Raw genomic sequence first — 20,267 nt, forward strand, 5'->3', positions numbered from 1 at the left:
TGCCAGTCGCATGAACTCAGAAAACTAGCCCCTTTATATCTACTTAATGTGAGTCTCTCATGAGAGAATATCAGCTGAGCTGGAGAGAAAAGAACTAAAATGTAGATTGTCGCAATGTATTATTGACAAAATAATAAATTATTTCTTAACTCTTGTTTTTTGCTGTACTATTTACTTTATTGAGCCTAAAAATCTGTTATTAATATTAGTGGATAAATGCTTATCCTATTTATAAGACGATGTTTTGTCTGCTGTACTAATGCAGGCGTAAACACCTCTGTTAAAGTAGCGGACAAAGGAATGTTGTACAAATGCATAAATTGTATGTCCACTAATACCGCAAAACACTAACTCCTAGGCTTTGCTCTCACTGACAATGATATTGTACAAAAATAGCTCTTCATTATTGTAGCTCCTTCAGAGCTTGCAGATTCATCAGATGATGGCTACCTGCATCATCCTGAGCTCATACCATTTTCCATCGTGTTCTCTTGGATTCAGGATTTGCCGTATTTCTTTGGATCCCTTCAAGGGAAGAACTTGAGGCCCGTTTGTTTGAGAATGAGGTGTGAAAGTTCTATCATCATTTCTCTTTAACCTTCATTGTCTCCTTGTTACTATGTCATGCTTCAAAATTGAGGTAAATGAATGAGCTTGCTTAGCAATGCTTTCCAAGTTCATCTGAAAAAACCTGAAGAGAAAGCACAGCAGCAGCACGTATGGGAATAATGGAGACTGTTTTGTTGTTTTTGGGATCTTGCTGTGTGCGAATTGGTTGGTGCGTTTGCCTGGATAACAAGAAAGAACTTGTATTTTTATAGCACATTTCACAACTTTAGGACGGCCCGTATGCTTTACAGCCGATCAAGTATTTTTGAAGTGTAGCCACTATTGTAATGTAGAAAACACAGCAGCCAATTTGCGCACAGCAAGCTCCCACAAACAGCAATGTGATAATGACCAGATAATCTGTGATTTTTTAATGATGTTGATTGAGTGATAAATAATGGCCAGGACTCCCCTGCGAGTAGTTCTTTGAATAGCTCCATGGGATCTTTTATGTCCACCTGAAAGGGTAGACGGGGCCTTTGTTTAACGTCTCAACCGAATGACTGCACCTCAGACAGTGCAGCACTCCCTCAGTATTGCACTGGAAGTGTCAGCCTGGAGTTTGTGCTCAAGTCTCCGGAGTGGGCCTTGAACCTACAACCTGCTCAGAGGCAAGGGTGTCACCAACTGAGTCAAGCCTGACACCTGTAACTGAACTTCAAAGGTAATTCATTGGCTGCGAAGCTGTTTGGAATATCCTGAGGCCAGGATAAGGTGCTATATAAATGCAAGTTATTTCTTTGTTACTCTGCACCTGAAAGATGGCTCTGTCACAGTTTAATATCAAGGGCCCACATTTATCTGGGTTGTGCAAGCATTATATTTGTAATGTGTCGTTAGATACGACCGGAGTGTTTAGAGACCAGTAACATTTTGTTCTGTTATGGTACACAGATTAATGAATGATTGTTACTCCCATCACAGAGGTTTTGACTGCCTACTGGAGGCCTACGCACACTGCACAGGGAGCAATGTTTAATACACAGGAAATGCAAGCGGCTGGGGCAAGAGGTGAGGCCCAGAACGATGCAGCTGGGGTGAAGACAGATCGTGGTTGTGTGCGGGGGAGGGGGGGAAGGAAGAAGGCTCTGGGAGGGGAGTCAGCTTGGGGATGAAGCAAAGCTCACAGTTTCTTTACATGTTTCCCTGCTTGAGGTATTATGTGAGGATGTACACACAATCTGAGTGTAATTATGATACAGCGAATATTCTACGACCCGTTTAGCAGCAAAAAGTTATTAATTTAAAGCCCGAAGCATGCTGTAGAAAATGTCTTGCATCAAAAATGTTTCTTCTATTAATGAAACAGGTATTTAACGTTGGGCTGGCTCGTACAGGATGTGCTAATTCATTGTCTCACTGTAGTTAAACTAGATTCAAGAGTTTGTTTGTGGGGAACCTTTAGAGCAGAACAACTTCAACAACTTGCAATTATATAGCGTCTTCAACGTGGCAAAATGTCCCAAGGCACTTCAGACAAAAATTGGCAGTGAGCTAAAGAAGGAGACATTACGACAGGTGAGCAAAAGCTTGGTCAAAGAGGTAGGTTGTAAGGGGCATTTCAAAAGAGAAGAGGGAGGTGGTGAGGCGAAGGACATGGAATCCCAACAATGACTTGGCTACTTGGGTGGCTCAGTAGGTGACGGCAAGGCCCTCTGTGGAAAACGAGTCAGGGAGACCAGAAATGCACCAGGTTTGATCCTGGTCCATGCTGAGTTACCCGATTCCAGCCCGGGTGGCAGTAAGGTGCTATAATCTGCCTCAGTGATTCGCGGACTTTGGGTGAGAACAGGATCAGGCTCAGCTTCAGCGTCAGCCGTGGTCAAATAGCCTGCTAACCCTCCCTGTTTAGGCTCAACGTTCGAGAATGGTGACGTTTACAAGAGGGCGGCCTCTGGACTAGTACAGAAGTGTCCAAGTTCTTTGATCTGTGATCAATGGAGCCTCAGGAGTCACACGTAGGATGGGGTTCTTCTCTTCTCGGCGGAAAAGCGGTGGGGGTGGGAACTCCAACCCGCCATTGTGACCCCGCCGTAACCCCGAGTCATTTTCCTGAGCCTGGAGGTTGTTTGTTATGCCGGGAGGGCTCACCGCAACCGAGTGGGAGCCCACTGCCGCAAGGCCGGGAAATAGTAGCAGTGCTGCAGTGAGACCGCCACTATTGCACCTGAAGAGGCGGAGATGAGTTAAAAGGGGAGGAAGAGCCCTGAAGTAGAAAGGTGGAGGTTGTTGTTTAGGCCTCTCCCTCCAGAGGGTGATTGTGGGCCATTACCGCCACTACCTCAGGGCCTACCGCCACCTTTTCCTTGGCGCTGCGTGGGGATGGCGGAGACAGTGGGGGTAAGCAGGGAAATGGAGGACATCTCACCAGGCCTCACCTCCCTGCCAGCATTTGCGTGCCGCAGGCAGACAAGGAGCAGCTGTTGGCCATTGCAGCTGTGGAGGAGGGCAGTGAAATCGAGGTCTCGGTGTAAATGCAGCAGTGGGCCTCAGCTTTTGGCCCATTTTCCCCCACTATCCTACCTGATCTGGAGCAGGATAGCAGAGGAAAATGCAGCCCATGAAGTTTTTAGGTTGAACTAAGTTCTTACAATTCTCTAAACCTTATAGAAAGGAAGGTCCCAGGTTCAATTCTCAATCTGTGTTGAGTTAGCTGATCTCATCCACATACAGTACATGGGAATGCTTCAACTGGCCTCACTACTCCTGGGTTAGGGAGGGGGACAAAAATCAGACAAGACTTTCACTCCTGATCACTAATGATTACCCTCACTCGAAGTATGTGCGAGTGTGTGCATCCAACCCAACTGCTCTGTTTAAAAAAGAAAGACTTGCATTTATACAGCACCGTTCACGACCTGAGGACATCCCAAAGCGCTTCACAGCCAATGAAGTACATTTGAAGTGTAGTCACTGTTGTAATGTAGGGAGTCTCGGCTCCCATATGGTGCAGTGCAAAGTGTCGGAGGGCTTTTGTGAAGCTGCATCCCGAACAGGAGCCAATTGGTGGAGGGGAACATGGCAAATTAAAGATGGTGATCTGAGCGACTGTCTCCCAATTTAGTGCCAGCGTGTGGCACTTGCTTCCATGGGCCCTCACAGTGGGATATCACGTAGTCAGTGAGAAGCAGTGTTGGAACACACTGACCTGCAATAGAATTCCCTTTTATCACAGTCCACACATTTAGCAAATCATAGAATCATAGAGCACAGCAGGAGGCCATTTGGCCCATCATGCCTTTGCCGACTCTTTGAAAGAGCTATCCAATTAGTCCCACTCCCCTGCTCTTTCCCCATAGCCCTGTACATATTTTCTTTTCAAGTATATATCCAATTCCCTTTTGAAAGTTACAATTAAATCTGCTTCCACCACCCTTTCAGGCAGTGCATTCCAGATCATAACAACTCGCTGCGTTAAAAAAAAATCTCCTTATCTCCCCTCTGGCTCTTTTGCCAATTATCTTAAATCTGTCTCCTCTGGATACTGACCGTCCTGCCAGTGGAAATGACCATTACAGGCTCTGATCTGAAACATAAAACCAACAGCAAAGTAGCTCTGGACTCACAATAGCACTGCTCCCCCCATGGTCATTTGCCACAGATTCTGACCTGCTCAGGCTGTAGGTTTGTGTTAATTGGAATCACGCAACCCGGGTCTTTTGGCTGAGTGTGGGGAGTTAATGAAAAACATGCTCTCGGCCTCAGACAATCAATTCAGTCCGAGTTTACAGAGAAAAAGCTGGCGTGTTGCATGAAAGTGTTTTTACAAAAGTTGTGTCAGTGGGTGATGGGGGGAAGGAGTGGGTGCTGATGTATTTGGATTTAGTGGAGTTGTTCAGTACTGGAGGGGGAGGAGCCTGCCTTTGCTGTATTGTGCACTGATCCTATTAAAGGCATTAGCAACATTCCAGGGTACCTCATTCCCTCTGCTATCCCACTTCCTGCCTCTGATCTTGTTACCTTCCCAGCCTGTTAACTGCACCAAGTAAACTAACGTCCTCTGTCTGCCATGCAGCGTGCTCCAGACTTACTGCAGTGGAAGTAACCGTTCTAAAATCTGTGTGTGAGTAGCTTGCCATCTTTCTGGGTGAGGGTTGGCCCCTCTCTGCCTTGCTTGCCATTGTCTAACTGCCGCTGTGTGCTGATATGCAGGAATTCCTCAGGATTGCAGCCTCTTAACGCTGAGCTCTGACTTGACTCAGTTGGGTTCTGTTAAACATTGACAGGCCCTTGTAAAACTTTTTTTCTCTCTCTAGGGAGGCCCAAAGGGTAAGAATACTGTCTGATGTGAGAGTCCTTCGGTCACAGAGTGGGAGTGTTGGAACTAACCCGGGGTGGAGCTGCGATGTGTCCTGGGATGGTCTCAGGCTGCGGACTCTGCTCGCAGACCGCAGTTTAAGTTGACTTTTTTTTTCCCGAAGGGTTTTGAGCAGGCTGCGGTGTTTGCTGGGCAGGTTTAGGGCTCTCTGTACTGGTCAGCCTCTGGGTTCTTGGGCTAAACTAGAACAACACTCTCAGTTTTAATGAGGCGGCGCGTTTGAACCAGGACCTAGTGATCTTTGTGATTTAAGTTGCTTCAGTCTGCGGACAAGTGATTCGACTGTTTCCATATTTGGTTGAAAATTATTTCCAGTAGAACTGCTTTTATTTTTTTCTCTCTTTCTGGAGCTTGTTCCCTCTCCTCCCAAAAGCATCCCAGGGCACAGGTCCACTGGCTGGGGAGAGGGGCAGTGCAACAACCTCTCAGTGCCTCATCCAAATGACCACCTTGGTGTGTGAGCCCGGACACACACAGTATCTTCAACGATCAAGGCAGCACTGCAAAGCCCCCACATACACTTTCCAACGGGGGGTGGGGGGCTGTTACTGCAGCCTGATCAGGAGAATGAAGAGTGGCTGATTTCCTCCCTCTCCTTGCCAACCCTCCAGGATTGACCTGGAGTCTCCAGGAATTATCGATTAATCTCCTGGAAGCTGCTGGGTGCAAAAACCCTGGAGAAAAATCATCGGGGCATTAAAAAGAACTTTTTTAATCATTTTCTTTGAACAGTTTCCTTGATTAGTTATAAAAATATTGGAGATGCGAAAAAAAGGTTGTTTGACTGGAGGGGGCAGGAGGTCATATGGTGAAACATCCAGGAATAGGTCCAACCGGAGTTGGCAACCCGAACGGAGGCACTGCCATCAATTGCAGCACTGGCTGTGATCAGGTGACTCAGTCCTGCCACCTTCCTGTCCTGTGTGGGTCTGTTCTGTAATGCGTGCTGTGCCCACCCACTGGGATGCCCCTTATTTTATTGGGTTTTGTGTGATAGTTTTGCCCGCTATCCCTTTAACACAAACTGGTGCAGACTTAACGCAGACTGGTGTCCCCTGCCTGCGTTCGCACTCCGGCAAACCCAGAGACCCCGAGGAATTCAGCCAAGTGAAGGAGTGGATAATGATGCCTGCCCAGGAGTTTGTGACAGACTGACATCCCCACCACGGGCTTCTGTGAGGTGAGCAGACCCAGGGCTGCTACCTGCACATGTGACAGCAAACTGTCATGCCCAGAGGTTGGTTTAGTCAGCTGCGATGCCCCTGCCAGATTCTTTACAATCATGCATTTTTCTCCTGGCAAGTAAGAATATAAATGTTGCAGTTACAGGTCGAGATGTTTGGTTTGACCGCTTAAAAGCAGATTAAAGATTTGTGCAGTGTGGTGAGGTTGGAGAGTACTGCAGGTGCAGGTCAGACAGCAGGGTGGGGTCACTGGTTCAGCTCATGCCATCCCGTTCTGGTCGGACTTGCTGTTCACTCCAGGGAAGATTTGTTCTGCTAGCTATGTGGGGCAACATTGTAAACACGGGCAGGAAGAATTCCTTTGGTATTTATACTGGAATTGTAAACAGGTTCTTTTGGAACACACAATGACCACAGCAAATTCCTCCCCTGTTATCATTCAGGGCCTGTGTTCATACTGTACACAATATCACTCTGGGCCTGTGTTCATGCTGTACTCACTATCACTTTGGGCCTGTTTTCATACTGTATTCACTGTCACTCAGGGCTTGTGTTCATACTGTATTCACTCTATCATTCAGGGCCTGTGTTCATACTGTATTCACTCTCATTCAGGGCCTGTGTTCATACTGTATTCACTCTCATTCAGGGCCTGTGTTCATACTGTATTTACTCTGTCATTCAAGGCCTGTGTTCATACTGTATTCACTATCACTCAGGGCCTGTGTTCATACTGTACTCACTGTCACTCAGGGCCTGTGTTTATACTGTATTTACTCTGTCATTCAGGGCCTGTGTTCATACTGTATTCACTATCACTCAGGGCCTGTGTTCATACTGTACTCTATTACTCTAAGCCTGTGTTCATATTGTGCTCATTATATCATTCTGGGCCTGTGTTCATACTGTACACACTCTATCACTTTGGTCCTGTGTTCATACCATATTCATTATGACTCAGGGCTTGTGTTCATACTGTATTCACTCTATCATTCAGGGCCTGTGTTCATACTGTATTCACTCTATCATTCAGGGCCTGTGTTCATACTGTATTCACTCTCTCATTCAGGTTCTGTGTTCATACTGTATTCACTCTCACTCAGGGCCTGTGTTCATACTGTATTCACTCTCATTCAGGGCCTGTGTTCATACTGTATTCACTCTATCATTCAGGGCCTGTGTTCATACTGTATTCACTCTCATTCAGGGCCTGTGTTCATACTGTATTCACTCTCATTCAGGGCCTGTGTTCATACTGTATTTACTCTATCATTCAGGGCCTGTGTTCATACTGTATTCACTCTATCATTCAGGGCCTGTGTTCATACTGTATTTACTCTATCACTCAGGGCCTGTGTTCATACTGTATTCACTCTATCATTCAGGGCCTGTGTTCATACTGTATTCACTCTATCATTCAGGGCCTGTGTTCATACTGTATTCACTCTCATTCAGGGCCTGTGTTCATACTGTATTCACTCTCATTCAGGGCCTGTGTTCATACTGTATTTACTCTCTCACTCAGGGCCTGTGTTCATACTGTATTCACTCTCTCACTCAGGGTCTGTGTTCATACTGTATTCACTCTCATTCAGGGCCTGTGTTCATACTGTATTCACTCTATCACTCAGGGTCTGTGTTCATACTGTATTCACTCTCATTCAGGGCCTGTGTTCATACTGTATTCACTCTATCACTCAGGGCCTGTGTTCATACTGTATTCACTCTCATTCAGGGCCTGTGTTCATACTGTATTCACTCTATCACTCAGGGTCTGTGTTCATACTGTATTCACTATCATTCAGGGCCTGTGTTCATACTGTATTCACTCTATCACTCAGGGCCTGTGTTCATACTGTATTCACTCTCATTCAGGGCCTGTGTTCATACTGTATTCACTGTCTCACTCAGGGTCTGTGTTCATACTGTATTCACTCTCATTCAGGGCCTGTGTTCATACTGTATTCACTCTCATTCAGGGCCTGTGTTCATACTGTATTCACTCTCTCACTCAGGGTCTGTGTTCATACTGTATTCACTCTCATTCAGGGCCTGTGTTCAGACTGTATTCACTCTCATTCAGGGCCTGTGTTCATACTGTATTCACTCTCTCACTCAGGGTCTGTGTTCATACTGTATTCACTCTCATTCAGGGCCTGTGTTCATACTGTATTCACTCTCTCACTCAGGGTCTGTGTTCATACTGTATTCACTCTCATTCAGGGCCTGTGTTCAGACTGTATTCACTCTCACTCAGGGCCTGTGTTCATACTGTATTCACTCTCTCACTCAGGGTCTGTGTTCATACTGTATTCACTATCATTCAGGGCCTGTGTTCATACTGTATTCACTCTCTCACTCAGGGTCTGAGTTCATACTGTATTCACTCTCATTCAGGGCCTGTGTTCATACTGTATTCACTGTCTCACTCAGGGTCTCTGTTCATACTGTATTCACTCTCTCACTCAGGGTCTGTGTTCATACTGTATTCACTATCATTCAGGGCCTGTGTTCATACTGTATTCACTCTCTCACTCAGGGTCTGAGTTCATACTGTATTCACTCTCATTCAGGGCCTGTGTTCATACAGTATTCACTGTCTCACTCAGGGCCTGTGTTCATACTGTATTCACTCTGTCACTCAGGGTCTGTGTTCAGACTGTATTCACTCTCATTCAGGGCCTGTGTTCAGACTGTATTCACTCTCTCACTCAGGGTCTGTGTTCATACTGTATTCACTCTATCACTCAGGTAGGAGACAGCGAGTAGGGATAAAGTGAATGTACTCTGATTGGCGGGATGTTACAAGTGGTGTTCCCCAGGGATCAATGTGGGCAAGTGCGAGGACATCCACATTGGATCCAAGAAAGACAAATTGGAATATTTTCTTAATGGTGAGAGACTAGGAACTGTGGAAGAGCAAAACTATTTGGGTGTCGAGGTATGGAAATCATCAAAAGCTAGTGCACAGGTACAAAAAGTAATCAAAAAGTCTAATGGAATGTTGGCCTTTATCTCAAGGGGGTGGAATACAAAGTGAAGGAAATGATGCTTTGGTTGGACAGTGCCTTGGTCAGACCCCATGTGGAGTACTGCGTTCAGTTTTGGGCACCGCATCTCAGAAAGGATATATTATATCTACCCTATCAAATCATTTTAACATTTTAAACACCTTGTACAGACACTGCTCAATTTTCTATACTCAAGGGAATACAAGCCAAGTTCATGCAACCTGTCATCATAATTTAACCTTCTAAGCCCTGATATCATGTAGGCTGCACCCCCTCCAAGGCCAGCATATCCTTAATAATTTGTGTTCTTGGACTCCCAAATCTCTTTGCTGCTCTACGATACCTGGTTTCTAACCATCTAGAAAATACTCCAATTTATCTTTCTTAGAACCAAAGTGGATGAACTCACACTTGCCTATGATGGCCCCTAAGTGAGTTGTTAAGTCCTCGCTATGTTAGGATGGTTCTGTGACTTGGAGTGTCCCACCACATAGATATGTTGCAAAGGCCTCACGGCTTCAGTGACAAAACCATCCCTCCGATAGGGTCCTGAGCAGCTTTGCAATGTACCTGCACAATAGGAATTCACTACTCTTCTGAATTCTGCAGTTTGCAAATGATGAGGCATATCCAAATAAGGATGTGATCCCAGGCCCGCCTCTGAACAGCTCTTTGAAGGGGTGGGGTTGGATGGAGATCCAAACAAAGCGGCAGCATAAATGGGGGAGATTGGTGCATGGAGCTCCCTCTCCCAGACTAAAAGAACAAACAAAGAGGTCATATAAAGCCATCTTTAAATAGGGGAACAAGCAGTGACTGAAGGAAACCCGTTCACACACATTTATGATCATTTATGCAACAATTCAGTTCAATCCAGTTCACTTTCAAGCTTGGAGTGTGGGAGGGAAGGGAATATTCAGGGAAAAGGAGAAGAGAGTTGGTTAATAAGTAAATTGTACAATAATTAAATAATTGGAACCGACTTAACATGCATTTAAATTACATGAGGATGGGGTCAGAGCGATTTTTACACAATGCATGTAAAATGGTATTCAATGCTCATTTATATAGTGTATCATTAGTAACGGTTATATTCACACATAGTATTCGCTTATCATCAAACTGGTTCTTACAAAGCAACAAACCAGAATTAAATTCAAATACCTCCAGTTTTCCCTTTAATGAAACCAACACATGTAATATAAACAGACTTATTTGTTTCACCGCTCTGTTTCTTTAAATGGATGTGGGGAAGCAGTAATCTTTATTTCAAACTCCGCATTTACAATACTGTACAGCATTGCTAGCTCACTCACAGCCCCCTCAGCTCTCCACAGTGGCCGGTACTACGTTTGTACAGGTATTTGGTCAGCCTGTGTCCTAGGTGGCTCTATAGTCGGAGTCAATATCTAAGCTAGCTGCTTCAGCCTAGCAACTAACCTTACCACTTCATGAGATTCAGCTGATATTACACACAGGCGGGAAGCCTGTATAACTCACTCAGAGCTTTGTTGTTTGCTTGTGAATTTTTGGGTTTCCCACGTTTACTTTCACTCCCATGACATTCTATATTTTTCATCACCTCCTCCTCCCATACATACAAAAGAATTCAGGAAACCTGCTTTTAGGCTCTGACAGGGCTGCTGTCACCAAACACTAGGATAGAGTGCCAAAACAAGCTGGGGTAACTGTCCCTCATCTTTAACCCATCCCTGTGTAGATGCACTGAGGAGCTTCAGTCAGGTCCTGTTAGATGAGATGTGGTGGTAATCACAGGTTGCTTCCTACCAATGCATCGGCACACCCAACGTTTCACACACCCCTTCCCCCTGGGTCTTTCAGATTTGGAAGCCACTCTGCATCGGTCCCAATTGAGTAACATCTATTTGTACTGATCTACTTCCTATATTGTCCAGTAGTATTATTAGGATTACCGCAAAGCTCGAGGCCAGATGGGATATCCCAGTGTGTATACATAGCCTTGTGTGCATTGCTACTGTTATGTACTTCCAGGTCAGTGATCCCAGCATTACCTTAATAATGGAATGCCACTACACTAGTAAACAACACCACTCAACTTACATTTATATTGTTTCCTGCACACATCAAAATGTCTTGAAGTTCTTTACAAAGGGAGACTGGGCAGCAAATGGGGAAAACTCTTCACCATTACTGAATTAGAATTCTAATTACATGGAGCAAATAATCATATTGAACACCAATAAATAGACTTCTCAGTCTTTTTTTAAATTATTAATCAAAGGATTTGAAAAGAGACTGGAAGAAATTGAGACACCCCATGAGCAGTTTCTGCTGGGAGCTGTCACCGTTTTGTTTGCTGTTGTATTTCTTAGTTAGCGATTGGGTCAAATGTCAAACCAAGCCTGCGCTGTTTGCTTTCCAAATGATCGGAGCCTGCGCGGAAATGGTTGATCAGGCAGACGACTGGGGAAAGAATTACAGGTGTTAAGAATTGCAGTCCAGGTAAGAGAATACAATGAAGTAAAAACAGGATATCATCAACAGAGCTTGAAACTCTGACAGGGGTCGTTTTCTCAGATGAGGCCTGGTGTGTGTGGTTCAAGGGAAGTGCTGACAGACCCGCACTAGATGGAAAGACTTGACTGAATGTATACAGCCTGGAATTTATTGCAGAACGATTGTAAAACTATGTCAGCACTGAGTGAACTGAGAGAAACAGAGCAGGTGATACTTTTTCAACCATAAGTGGTTTGGTAGTCAGAGAGAAAAGCATTGCGACACTGACCTGGAGCTGACAGGCAGGTTCTGCTGATACTTGGAGCAGTAAGTAATGTTTGAGAGAGAAGTGATTTTCAGTTTGTTCGGTATATCTGTTTGGCTGGCCTGTCGCTGGCCTGTTACCAAGCTGCCTGTTTGCTGTTACTTCAGAAAATGCACCGCCTGAGGTAAAACTGAACCACGCACACCAGGAAAGTCCTGCGTTCGCTCGCTAGTCTACGCTGAATTAATTGATCTCAGTTGCAGAGGGGGGCTTCAGGTTGCTTCTGTGTCCCGAGGTTTGGGAAAGGAGGATTTGGTTGACATTCCCATTCCTGATCATGACGCGGTAACAACTGCTTGAAAGTGGGCACGTGTGGGTGTTGGGTGAGGGCAGGGTCAGGTGCAGCTTTGATGCCCTCTGTGGTTGAATAGGCCCCTAAACATGCACTGTTAAGGCTCGCATGTTAAGAGCGCCCATGTGGGTGATGTGCCAGATGGTTGCTGGGTATCGTGGAACTGTACTTCAACCTGAGTCAGTGTGGTCAGGAGAGGAGAGGTGAAAGGACCGAGAAAGTAACCGAGAACTCTAAGATGCCAGTGTTGGTGGTGTGTTCCAATATATTCTCTGGGAAACTGATTTAAATCAGTGAAAAAAGTCCTGAGGTGATGTTCCATGTTATCGGGCTTTATTGGACCAAGCTCAGTTTGGGATAATGTAATGACCCAGCAGGTTTAAGTGTTGCTTGCGATGGACTGTATGAAATACTCAAGCCCACTATTTAGTCGGGGGCGGGGGTGGGGGTGGGGGTTCGGGCAGCGGCATGTTAATGAGGCCGTTACAATCGGCTGGGCCTCCCCACTGCCGCTGTGGGACTGGCCCGGCCACTCGCTAGGTTGCGTTTCCACCTGGGAGTTAAAATCGACCCCCAGGTGTGACCACACATTGGAGCATAGGAACAGGAGTAGGCCATTCAGCCCCTCAAGCCTGTTTTGTCATTCAGTTAGATTACGGCTGATCTGTACCTCAACTCCATTTACCCACCTTAGCTCCATATCCCTCGATACCCATATCTAACAAAAATCTATCGATCTCAGCTGTGAAAATTTCAATTGCTCCAGCCTCCACAGCCTTTTGGGGGAGAGAATTCCAGATTTCCACGGCCCTTTATATGAAAAAGTGCTTTCTGATTTCACTGCTAAATGGCCTAGCTCTAATGTTAAGATTATGCCCCCCTTGTTCTGGATTTCCTCACCAGAGAAAATAGTTTCTCTGTATTCACCCTATCGAATCGCTTTATTATTAAATCACCCCAGAACCTTCTAAATTTAAGGGAATTGAAAACCAAGTTTATGTAACCTGTCCTTATAATTTAGCCCTTTAAGCTTTGGTGTAATTCTGATGAATCTGTGCTGTAGCTTCTTAAGACCAATATATCCGTCCTGAGGTTCAGTGCTCAAAACCGAATGCGGTTCTCCGGTTTGGGTCTGACCAAGGCTCTGTACAAATGAAGCATTAATTCCAGCCCCCTTGAGATAAAGTTCATCATTTCATTAGCCTTTGTGATTACTTTTTGTACCTGAGCACTAGCTTTTAGTTATCTGCGTACATGGACACCTGAACCCCTTTGCTCCTGCACAGCTCCAAGACTCTCACCATTAAGAAAATACTCCGATTTGTCTATCTCGGACCCAAAGTGGATGACCTCACACTTCCCCACATTGAACTCCATCTGCCATTGTTTTGCCCAATATGTCCCTTTGTAACTTCCTGCCTGCATGTACACAATTTTCTGTGCCTCCTAACTTAACATCGGCTGCAAACTTGGATATACAACTCTCTATCCCTTCATCCAAGTCATTGATATATATGGTGAAAAGCTGAGGCCCCAGTACAGATCCCTGAGTTGTAAACTTCTATGGCTCAGAGGCTTCCTAGTGAGTTGGTTACACTTACAACAGCAGAGAAGCCTATGTGCAGGTCACTCACTGGTTCTCTCTGCTGGGGAATGTGTGAGGGGAGAGTGCACAAAATAAATCATGAACAATCCTGTAAAGTTTTGTACAAGAATTGAGTCTGCGCACCCAAGAGTACATGGTTGTCAACTTGATTTGTTACTTGGGAGATGTATCTCTCTGAAGGAGGTTGAAACATGATTAAAGTGTGCTGTTTATAAAGGGGATGATAGCTCCGTGATGGTCAGGGTGTCTGCACTTTCCTGATATGTGTGACCGGGAGATAGGGCTGCCGTTGGTACCGTGACTTCGTAAAATTGGCCCTTTAAAATTCACACATGCACCATGGGACAGCTGGAACAAAACCTCAGCGAAATTCAGTGCCTTCACAAGGGGAAGAGTGGGGTGCGGAGAAGGGAATTGTGAGTTACAAGACCTGATAAAGAGTTTCCTAATAAGAACTGAATCAAATCCACAAGACTTGCACACTGTGAGCTATGCCACAGGTTGGTAAGACACGGGTCAGTGTCTGTGGATTCTCGTGTGTTTTTTTAAATTTGTTCATGGGATGTGGGCGACACTGGCAAGGCAATATTTATTGCCCATCCCTAGCTGCCCAGAGGCATTAAGAATCACCACATAGTAGTGGGGGAATCAAGAACAAGGGGACATAATCTTAAAATTAGAGCTAGGATGTTCAGGAGTGAAATCAGGAAGCACTTCTTCACACAAAGGGTGGTAGAAATCTGGAATTAATTTCCCCAAAAGGCTGTGGATGCTGGGAGACAATTGGAGGTTTCAAGACTGAAATCAATAGATTTTTGTCAGGTAAGGGAGCAAAGGTGGGTAATGGAGTTGAGATACAGATCAGCTATTGACTGGCAGAGTCGGCTGAACAACCTAATCCTATTCCTAAAGTGGGATTGGATTCACATGTAGGCCAGGGGATGGTAGGCTCTCTTCCCTGAAAGGCTTTCATGGTCATTCCTTCCTGGTGCCAGCACACAAATTACCAGATTAAACATATTTAATTTCACAATTACTACAGTGGGATTTGAACTCATAACCTCTAGGTTACTAGTCTAGTACCATCACCACTAAGCTATCATGCCCTCTGTAGAGAATTAAGAAACATTTTTTTTCATCTCACCCTCCTCTTCCACTGCTGAAGGCAGTGACTCTTGCTGGTGTTACAGTTCAACAGACCCTGGCAGCCCCTCCGCTACCTCACACAAATGGCCATTCCTCACAAGTCAACCTGGACAGTAAGAGTCCTCTGGATATTCATCCATGATGGGCATCACAGCTGAGCCCAATTCTGTCCTCACCCAGCATCTACACATCTGGCACTTTTCCTTGAGGAGTCACTGATTTGCAATCAGAAGCACAAACCATGGCTGATTGTTCCCCTTCTCCTTCTCTAGCCCAGTGGCACTGAGGCCAGTTGTAGCTGAGATTACCTAACTGAGCACAGAGCAGATTTAACCTGGAACCTTCCTGGCCTGTGTTCCATTCCACAGCAGAATCACCCAGATGAGTACAATAACACCAACAACTTGCATTTATATAGCACCTTTAAAGTAGAAAAACATCCCAAGGCACTTCACAGAAGCATAATCAGATAAAAATTGACCGAGTCAAAGATGGAGATACTAGGAGAGGTGACTAAAAGCCTGGTCAAAGAGGTAGGTTTTAAGCAGGCTCTTAAAGGAGGAGAGTGAGGTGGAGAGGAGCTTAGGTTTAGGGAGGGAATTCCAGAGCATGAGGCCTAGACAGCTGAAGGCACAGCCGCCAATGTTGGGTGAAGGAAGTGGGGGATGCACAAAAGGCCAGAGTTGGAGGAACGCAGAGTTCTTGGAGGGTTGTAAGGCTGGAGGAGGTTACAGAGTTAGGGAGGGAAAAGGCCATGAAGGGATTCGAATACGATGAAATTGTAGGTGTTGAGCTACCAGGTGCCAATGTAGGACAGTGAGCACAGTGGTGATGGGTGAGTGGGACTTGTTGCAGAGTTTTGGATGAGCTGAAGTTTACATAGGGTAGAGGATGGGAGGCCAGCCAGGGAGAGCATTGGAATAGTAGTGTCTTGAGGTGACAAATGCATGGATGTGGGTTTTGGCAGCAGAGGAGCTGAGGCAGAGGCGGAGACCGGCAATGTTACGTAGGTGGAGGTAGGCGGGCTTTATGATGGAGAGATAATGGGGTCAGAATCTCAGCCCGAGGTAATTAGGATTCTGGGATTGTGAACAGTCAGCTTCAACCTGAGACAGTGGGGGTGATTTTAAACCCCAAGAACGGGTGGGTTGGGGGTGGGTGGGAGTTGAAAATAGTTGTTTTTTGGGTCGCGACCGCAACCCGGCTTTATTTCCGGGTTTAAAGTCAGCGCGGAAAAGTACAGGCTTCTCACTGGGAATGCAAAGTCCGAATATTTTGCGGTTGCGACCCAAAAAAACAACTATTTTCAACTCCCACTTGCTCCCAACCCACCTGTTCTTGGGGTTTAAAATCACCCCCGTGGTGAAGTCAGTGCCGAGGGTACGGAGACTGTGGTAGGGGCTGAAGACGATGGCTTCGGTCTTCTCAAAATAAAAAGCGGCACAAAGCTGAACTCATAGGCCCTGATATTTACGGGGAGAGAGTGGGGGAGCGCAGTGGCGGGGGGAGACCCGGAAATCCCAGTGTCGCGGAGGTCCTACCAAATTTAACGGCAGCACCACATTATCATTTCTTTATTCCATTTTCCACCCGGCAGCCGGCCAGATTGACAGGCTGGGAGAGATCTGGGCTTGGTGGGTGGGTGGGAGGGTCGCCTGATCGCTGCAGAGGGGAGAGGCCGAAGGTTCGCTCGAGGGGGCCGGGGGCAAGCACTCCTGCTCCACCTGGCCCACAAGGAGTGCTCTTAAAAGGTACTTATCTCTGCAACCGGCTGCTCCTGTCCCCATTTCGCTGCCGGGTGTCTCGAGCCCCGGGAAACCCATGCGGCAAGTGTTAAATTTAATTCAGGCACTCTGGGAGCCTGGATTAAATATGTTAATGAAGTGTCTTACCTCTCCAAGACGGGACACAGGCACGTCTTGCAACCCACCACCGTATAAAGGGCAAAGGGCACGTTCACGGCGGGGACGCGTTCCCTAATTTTTAATTTTTAAACCCCCCCCCCTCCGACCCTCTCCCTCCCAACTTGGAGGGGGGGGAACGTTAATGTTGACTCCATAGTGTACACTGTTAAATCAGTACAGCATTCAGTAAAAGAAATCCAAATCTTTTACTGGATTGAGCCCTGTTAATCTTTTATTAACTCAGCCAAGAAGTGTTTTATGGTTCAGGCAGGATATCTGCACAATGTGAGTGTGGGGGATCAGGCCATTACAATTTAATGCTCGGACCTCAATTATTCCTGGATTGAGAATCTCAACTCCACTGCATTTGTTTTCTACCAAGTCCCCACAATGAAAGGGATTGCTGTGCAGAGATCCGAGCTGCACTGAATAGAAATTTGGCTTTACTTTCTACAGTCACTGGCATATACTTTGTATTTAATTCCATTTCTATAGTTCTTGGGGTTTCCATGTTTTAAGCCAGAACTCTTGTAGTTTAACCCTTTGAAGGCCAAATGTCTTTTGGAGTTTGCAAAGCTGCTGCTGTAATTTGTTGAATGGTTGGTTTTGGTCAGTGTGCATGAGGAACTGCAGAGCAGGACAGGACAGGACCAGTTGCATCTGGGTGACCAGAACTGGACACAGTACACAAGGTGCAGTCTGACCAGTTCACTGTACAGTTTGAGTGTGCCTTTCTCTGACTTATATTCTACTATTTTCTCTATATAATTCAAACTTGTAGAATCATTGAATTTTACAGCACAGAAGGAGGCCATTTGGCCCGTCGTGCCTATGCCGGCTCTTTGAAAGAGCTGTCCAATTTAGTCCCACACCCCAGCTTTTCCCCCATAGCCCTGCAAATTAGTCCTCTTCGAGTACATGTCCAATTGCCTTTTGAAAGTTCCCATGGAATCTGCTTCCATCACCCTTTCAGGTAGTGCGTTTCAGATCTTAACAACCCTCTGTATGAAAAAAATTCTCCTCATTTCCCCTCTAGTTCTTTTGCCAATTATTTTAAATCTCTGACCTCTGGTTACCGACCCACTTACCAGAGGAAACAGTTTCTCCCTATTTGCTCTATCAAAACCCTTCATTATTTTGAATACCTCTTATTAGGTCTCCCCTTAACCTTCTCTGCTCTAAGGAGAACAATCCCAGCTTCTCCAATCTCTCCATATATCTGAAGTCGCTCATCCCTGGTATCATTTTGGTAAATCTCCTCTGTACCCTCTCCAAGACCTTGATATCCTTCCTAAAGTGTGGTGCCCAGAATTATACACAATACTCCAGCTGAGGCCTAACCAGTGATTTGTGAAGGTCTAGCATAACTCCCTTGTTTTTGTATTCAGTGCCTCTATTTACAAAGCTTCTATTGGGTTTGTTGATTGCTGCTCTGCATTGGTTGGACATGGGTTGAGCGTCAAGTCTGCTAAGACACCTAGGTCTCTTTCAACTTCATCTCTAGTTATTTGTGTACCAATCATTGAAAATGTGTTGCCCATTTTTCCTTCTGATCTGTAGATAAAAAGTAAAAGAGAAACCTGCATTTATACTAGAAGTAAAGGGAATTAGGGGTTACGGGGAGCGGGCAGGAAATTGGACATGAATTTAGATTTGAGGTTAGGATCAGATCAGCGGAGCAGGCTCGAGGGGCCGATTGGCCTACTCCTGCTCCTATTTCTTATGTTCTTATATAGTGCATTTCACAACCTCAGGATGTCCCAAAGCACTTTACAACCAATGAAGTACTTTTGAAATGTAGTCACTGTTGTAATGTGGGAAATGTGGCAGCCAATTTACGCACAGCAAGATCCCACAAACAACAATGTGATAATGACCAGATAATCTGTTTTAGTGATGTTTGCTGAGGGATAAATATTGGCCAGGACACCGGGGAGAACTCCCCTGCTCTTCTTCCAGATAGTGCCTTGGGATCGTTTACGTCCACCTGAGAAGGCAGGTAGGGCCTTTGTTTCACATCTCATCCGAAAGACGGCACCTCTGACAGTGTTGCGCTCCCTCAGTACTGCACTAAAGTGTCAGCCAGATTTTGGTCATTCGTCCCTCTAGTCAGTGAAAGAGGGACTGCATCCTTCGGCACCGTGTATAAATATGGAACAGTTTTGTCCTGGCTACGCAACAGACATGTGGCCTGGACATCTGTAAAGTGGCTCAGGTACTGATATGAGCACTGCATCCCAGGTTCCCAGTGGTGCTGTGTCAAGTGTTTCACATCAGATTGAGTATGTAATTTAAAGATGTACCCTTAACAATCAAATTCTGACAATGCATCGATTAGGCTACCATTTAGATCCAGACTGCCAGGAAGCTAAAAGATGGAGTTTGCAAGCAGAGGCTGAACTACTGTTTATGAAGTTATTTTAAACTGTAGTAAATTACATATTCGACAAAGCTAGAGACGCTGACTAATTCTTCTTAGAGCATTCCCGCTGAAGCTGGAACCATCACTGGCAACATTGCTATGAGGTCAACGCAGCATTAAAACACTGTCAGGTCTGCAAGGCTCTCGGTTATAGCACTTTTTTTCACTTTCTTTAATTCTTCTTCACACTTGTAAAATTCTGATTTTGAACTTGTTCATTATAGTCCAAGATTGAAGGAAAAACAAAGCATTTTACTCTGGTTTAAAATAAATTCATAAACAGTAGTTCAGCCTCTGCTTACAAACTCCATCATTTAGCTTCCTGGCAGTCTGGATCCAACTGGTTGACATTGTCAGATACCGATTGTTAACCTTAGTAAGGAGAATTAATCAGTGCCATTACCTGTGTGCTAAGACCTGCAGTAGGAGGCTGGTTCCTCTTGGAGCAATAGTGTAAATGCTTGACTCAGGCATTAGCCATCAAGAAAGGTCCATCAGTGGCCTCCACCATGTGTTTTACTTTACCTGGCATCACTTCCCTTGGATCTGTAGATGGGCCCATTGGGAACATGTCGACCTATATTTCTGCACATGCAGGCAACATAAATATGTCATCACGGGCCTCAGTTAGAGTCTGAACATTTTCATTCTTTAAGATATACAGCGTCATGGCGTGAGATGAAGTATCCCAGCACCACTCGTTAGCCAGATGAGGAGCCAATGAATTTGGTGGTGGCAGCTCACAAAACCCAAGGCTTTCTGCAGCTGCCAGCATGAGTGGGCAGGGTTGTCCCCTGATTCTGGCCCATATCCCAGAGGCAGGGCCATTTCTTTAATATATTTATTCTCAGAATGTGGGCATCACTGGCGTTTATTGCCCACCCCTGGTTGCCCTGAGAAATTTTGAGACAACTGAACGGCTTCGTAGACTGGGTAAGGGCAGTAGGTTTCCTTCCTTAAAGGACATTAGTG

The 20,267-nt window shown here is 45.5% G+C and overlaps 1 protein-coding gene across 2 annotated transcripts in view; it reads left to right on the top strand.

Annotated features, from left to right (window-relative positions):
- The first annotated feature begins 4,548 nt into the window (after positions 1–4,548).
- Positions 4,549–20,267, top strand: part of tmem98 (transmembrane protein 98) — a 44,662-nt gene continuing 28,943 nt past the window's right edge. The window contains exon 1 of one of the 2 annotated variants that reach the window (XM_067969072.1): positions 4,549–4,672. The gene's annotated coding sequence lies outside the window, so the exon portion shown is untranslated. Of the gene's footprint in view, positions 4,673–11,507; positions 11,607–20,267 lie in introns of those variants that run through there. The other variant, XM_067969071.1, reaches the window with a different exon arrangement.

This window comes from Heptranchias perlo, chromosome 30 (assembly GCF_035084215.1).
Source record: "Heptranchias perlo isolate sHepPer1 chromosome 30, sHepPer1.hap1, whole genome shotgun sequence".
Lineage (NCBI taxonomy): Eukaryota > Metazoa > Chordata > Chondrichthyes > Hexanchiformes > Hexanchidae > Heptranchias > Heptranchias perlo.